This window comes from Nelumbo nucifera, chromosome 4 (assembly GCF_055504915.1).
Source record: "Nelumbo nucifera cultivar China Antique chromosome 4, China Antique-T2T, whole genome shotgun sequence".
NCBI lineage: Eukaryota > Viridiplantae > Streptophyta > Magnoliopsida > Proteales > Nelumbonaceae > Nelumbo > Nelumbo nucifera.
Genome location: NC_142652.1, coordinates 40,305,097 through 40,310,537, shown reverse-complemented (window position 1 = coordinate 40,310,537; position 5,441 = coordinate 40,305,097).

The window sequence follows — 5,441 nt, the reverse complement described above, 5'->3', positions numbered from 1 at the left end:
TCATGATGTGGCCTGAGAAGATGAAGAGGAACCCCAAGAGGGGGAACCCGAAGAAGTACTGCAAGTATCACCACAGAACTGGCCACGATACAGAGGACTACTATGATATGAAGAACGAGATAGAGTCCCTCATCCCCCGTGGGCACCTCAAGCAGTAAGATGAGGGCGAGGCTAGCGCCTTGTCCTCCTAGTAGCAGCAACAACAACAACAACAACAACATCAACAGATAGCCAGCGTCATCGACATCATTGCCGGGGGCACAACCTCAGATGCAGCCTCGGCCTCGGCCGCAAGGCCTATGCTAGGCAGCTAAACATCTAAGGGCCTACCCCCTAGAAGCCGAAGTAGCAGGAAACCCTCTCCTTTACGGATGAGGACTTGAAGGGGATCACAATCCCCCATGATGACGCTCTAGTGATCTTGGTCGTCATTGCAGATTTCATAATCAAAACGATCCTCGTTGATAGTGGCTCCTCGGTCGACAACCTCTTCTATGAAGCTTTCTAGAAGAAGAAGATAGCGCTAGAGCGCCTCTAGCCAGCCAATGTTCTACTAGTCGGCTTCTCTAATAACGTGGTCAGACTGGAGGGAAAAATTACCCTACCTGTCACAATAGGGAATGAGCCTCAACAGGTGACGAGGATGAATGAGTTCCTGGTCGTGAAGATTGGCTCACCCTACAACACAATCATGGTGAGGCTGACCCTTCACGTGCTCAAGGCTGCCATCTCCTCGTACCATCTCGCCCTCAAGTTCCCACCGAGCACAACATCAGAGTCGTTCGAGGGGACCAACAAGTGGTTTGCCAGTGCTACGTGGCAGCAGTAAAGGGCAAAAACAAGGAAGCATTTTCACTAGAGGGCTTCGACCTTAGGGAGGAACCAGCGAGCCGATTCTCCTAGACGAGGCTGGGCACGTGAAGATTGTTCGCGTTGGGTCCAATCTTCCCCTAGAGAGCCTATTTGAATTGGTAAGTTTCCTCAAAACTAACGCTGACGTCTTTGCTTGGTCCGCCGCTGACATGCCCGGAATTGACTCCTCGGTCATCAATCCCAAGCTGAGCGTAGACCCGAGCTCTAGGCCAGTTCGGCAAAAGAAGAGGAATTTTGCATCGGAGCGTTGGAAGGCTATAGGAGAGGAAGTTGGCAAGCTACTCGACGCTGGCGACATCCGACAGGTATACTTCCCTAACTGGTTGCCGAATGTGGTTTTGGTAAAGAAAACTAATGGGAAATAGCGGATCTGTATTGACTTCATAGACCTTAACCGAGCCATCCCTAAGGACAGTTTTCTTTTGCCGAGGATAGACCACCTCGTCGATGCCACTGCAATGTACGAGCTACTCAGCTTCATGGATGCCTTATCTGGATAAAACGAAATAAAGTTCACCCAGATGACGAGGAGAAGACCTCGTTCACCGCCGAGGACAACACTTACTGCTACAAAGTGATGCCCTTTGGCCTCAAAAATGTAGGGGCCACCCACGAACGCCTCGTCAACAAGGTGTTCAAAAATCAAAAGGGGAGGAACGTTTATGCCTATAGACGATATGGTGGTGAAGAGCCTGAAAGCCGAGATGCACACCTTGGACCAGGTCGAGAACTTTGACACCTTGCGAAAGTTCAACATGAAGCTTAATCCCAACAATTGTGCCTTCTGCGTCACCTCAAGCAAGTTCTTAGGCTTCATCGTTACTCAAAGAGGCATTGAGGCCAACACTGACAAGATACAAGCCATACTAGACATGCCACCCGCTCGGTCAGTGAAGAAGACTCAGAGACTCACTGGTTGGATAGCTGCTCTCAACCGCTTCATGTCAAAGTCGGCTAGCTGCTGCCTTCCCTTCTTCCACGCCATCAAAAAGTTGAAGGATTTTTTGTGGACGGAGGAATGTTTGTGCGCCTTTGGGGAGATAAAGGTTTACCCCGCCTCACCTCCCCTCCTCGCTTGGCCATCCGCAAGAGAAACCCTATATCTATACTTATCGGCCGGGGACGAGGCTGTCAACTCAGTTATGATAAAAGAAGACTGAGCACAAAATCCGATATATTACATCAACTAGGTCCTCTATGACGCCGAAACCAGATATTCCGATGTGGAGAAATTGGCCTTCGCCCTCATGGTCTCAGCTAGAAAGCACAGGTCGTAGTTTCAAGCTCACACTATAACGATCTTGACGAAGCAGCCCCTTCAAACTGTCCTTACCAAACCCAAGACCTCAGGGCGCTTGACTAAATGGGCCATCGAGCTGTCTAAATTTGACATACAGTACAATCGAAGCCCATTATCAAAGAACAAGCCCTATCAAAGTTCATAGCAGAATGCACTTTCAGCCAGCCCCTCAGCCAAGCCCTCAAGATGTTGAAGGGGACCACCCGGCTGAGGATGCCCAGCCCAAATGAAAATTCTTTGTTGATGGTTCATCCAACGACAGAGGAAGCGGAGCAAAACTCATCCTTCTCACCGTAGATGATTCAGTCATTGAGTTTGCACTAAGGTTCAACTTCCCAGCATCCAACAACGAAGCCGAGTACGAGGCCTTGTTCGCTGGTTTGCAGTTTTCTTGGGACCTCATCTCCCTACACGTCGAAGTCATCAACAACTCACAACTGGTGGTGAACCAATTCAACGACGAGTACGAGGCAAGAGAGCAAAGCATGTCCAAATACCTCGCCAAAGTTCAGGAAGTATCCTGTCACTTCCAGCACTTCTCCCTGTAGTAAGTCCCACGAACCGAGAACACAAGAGCTAATGGCCTTTCCAAGTTGGCAAGCACCTCAGATGCAGCCCTAGGCCGCACTGTCAACGTGGAGAATCTACCTCGGCCCTCTATAGAAGAAGCCCAAGTACTTCCAGTAGAGGCTGAAATGTCATGGATGGACCCCATCATAGTTTCTACAGATAGAACAATTGTCCGACGACGAGAATGAAGCTAGGAGACTCCGACTTCAGGCAACCCACTACACCTTACTGGAGGGAAAGCTGTACAGGAGATCCTTCACCTTGCCTTACCTTTGATGCCTTCGTCAGGAGGAGGGCGAGTACGAGCTTCGAGAAATTGACAGACATTATGGTAACCACCTCGGCGACCGAGCCCTAGCCCAAAAAACATTAAGGCAGGGGCACTTTTGGCCAACACTCCACAAAGATGCAGCTGAGCTGGTACGGAAGTGTGACCAATGCTAGAGACATTCCAACCTTTGCTATCATCTGGCCACAACCCTCTCGGCTCTCTGCAGCCCCTGGCCCTTCGCTAAGTGGGGAATGAACCTCCTCGGCCCTTTCCCTCAGACAACATGGGGTAGGAAATACCTCGTTGTCGTGGACTATTTCACAAAGTGGGTAGAAGCCGAACCCCTGACAACCATCATAGCTCGAGTAGTTATGACCTTATTTTGGAAAACCTTATTTTCCGCTTCGGCCTTCCCCACATGCTAGTCACCGACAAGAGAAAGCAATTTTACGATGCTAAGTTCCGGGAGTGGTGTGCCTCCCTTGACATCAAGCAGCAATACACGTCAATAGGCTATCCCCAAACAAATGGTCTAGCTGAGGTCACCAACAGAACTATACTGGATGGACTGAAGAGCCGACTCGACCGAGCTAAGGGCCTATGGGTTAGCGAAATAAGCAGTGTACTTTGGGCATACCAGACCACACCTCGGACGGCCGTGGGAGAAACCCCGTTTGGCCTAACCTACGGTACGAAAGTCATTATCCCAGCAGAGATAGGCCAGTCGATGCTCCAGATTGAACCATACGACAAAGCCGAGAACAGTGAAGCACTCAGAGAAAACCTAGACCTAATAGAAGAAGCCCAAGAGAAAGCACAAGTAAGGGTGACTACCTATCAACAACAGGTGGCCCTCTACTACAACTCGAGGGTATAAGAGAGGCACTACAAAGAGGGAGACCTCGTCCTCAGGAAAGTCGTGGTCCCTGAGTCAAGTGTGGGTTAAGTTCGTTCCAACTAAAAAGTCCCCTTCAGAGTCAAGTAAGTTGTCGGCCCTAACACCTTCCGCCTCGAACACTTAGATGGAAGACTCATTCCTTAGACGTGGAACTTAGAGAACCTCCAGATGTACTATTAGTAAATTCAAATTTTGATGAGTGAAATGCAAAGTTTCTCTTTGGCTCAATGTTTAGCGCGTGTTCTCACTAAGTCCCTGGGACCCCTCGGCTTCGCGACTGGCTGAAGCACGCAACCTCTCCCAATGACCGTGCGCTCATGCCGAACCGTCGCAGGGCACATAGCTAGCGACGAACACCCTAACTTAACGCCTCGCCAAACTAAAATATACCAGGATGGCCAAGGCATTGCACGCCTTGCTATCCTCCTCGGCGGCGGATGGCCTCCTAGTCATATATACTTACTTAAAGCAGTTAAATAAACGGAAACCTCGAACAACTTGGCGATTCGCCTTGGCCCGAGAACCCAACCACCCTAGAGCACCTCTTCGGCCTCGCCAAAGTAACCACTTGGTAAAGAGACTAGCCAGGCGAGCTACATCTCGGCCTCAGCCTCCTTCCCATGCTTCGGCAAACCGCCTCGACCTAGCATAAGTAAACACTTGGGAAAAAAATGAGCTAGACAAGTTGCACCTTGGTCGCATGCCTTTGCCTTGGCCTCGGCCCCCTCAATAATCTAAAGTGATTGTGTACCTAAAGTGAGCCATTTTTTGAATTGTGATCGCTTCGTGTATATATATATATATATACTGACATATATAGACATATAAGAGAGAGAAAATGAGAAAACACATCGTACAAAAAAATGCTTGTATTTTTCATTTCATTTAGTACAAGCATTTACAAAAAAAAAAAAACTTAGGACCTCGGAGGCCGAGCACATTTGCATTATGAAAAAAAAAAAAGAAGAAAAAGCAAAGACAAGAAGAACCCCATCAAGCCTCACCGCCAGCCAGGGGGAGGGCTGAGTTGTCAGTGCCATCAGTAGACAGAGTCTCGTCGGAAATCACCTTCAACCCCTCAACGTCAAAATCGGGCATCACCTAGAGGAGGGCCTTCTCGGTGTCCTCCATGCCATCCAGCTATGAGGTGGAGGCATACACTGCGAGGGCTTGCTAGTATTCGAGGGATTTTTTAATGGCCTCCACTACCTCGGCCATTGTCTTAGCCGCTTGCTTCTCCATCTTTGCCACCTCGGTCGCCGCTTGTTGGCCTCAGTAGCGCACCCTCGGCTTGGGTCACCCGCCGCTCAGCCACTATGACAATGCTATCAAGGCAGACCCTCTCTTCTTTCTCCTGGATGAGTTGGGCCTGCACTACCATTAGTTCGGCCTCCAGTTTTGTCCGGATCAGTTGTTCTTCCTTGTGGGCCTTCCTGAAAGTGTCCTGCTTGTCCTCAGCTGTGGTGACAACAACCTAAAGCTTCTCCTTTTCCTTCTCCTTCTTGAGCCTGCCCAGGTGCGCCAAGGTA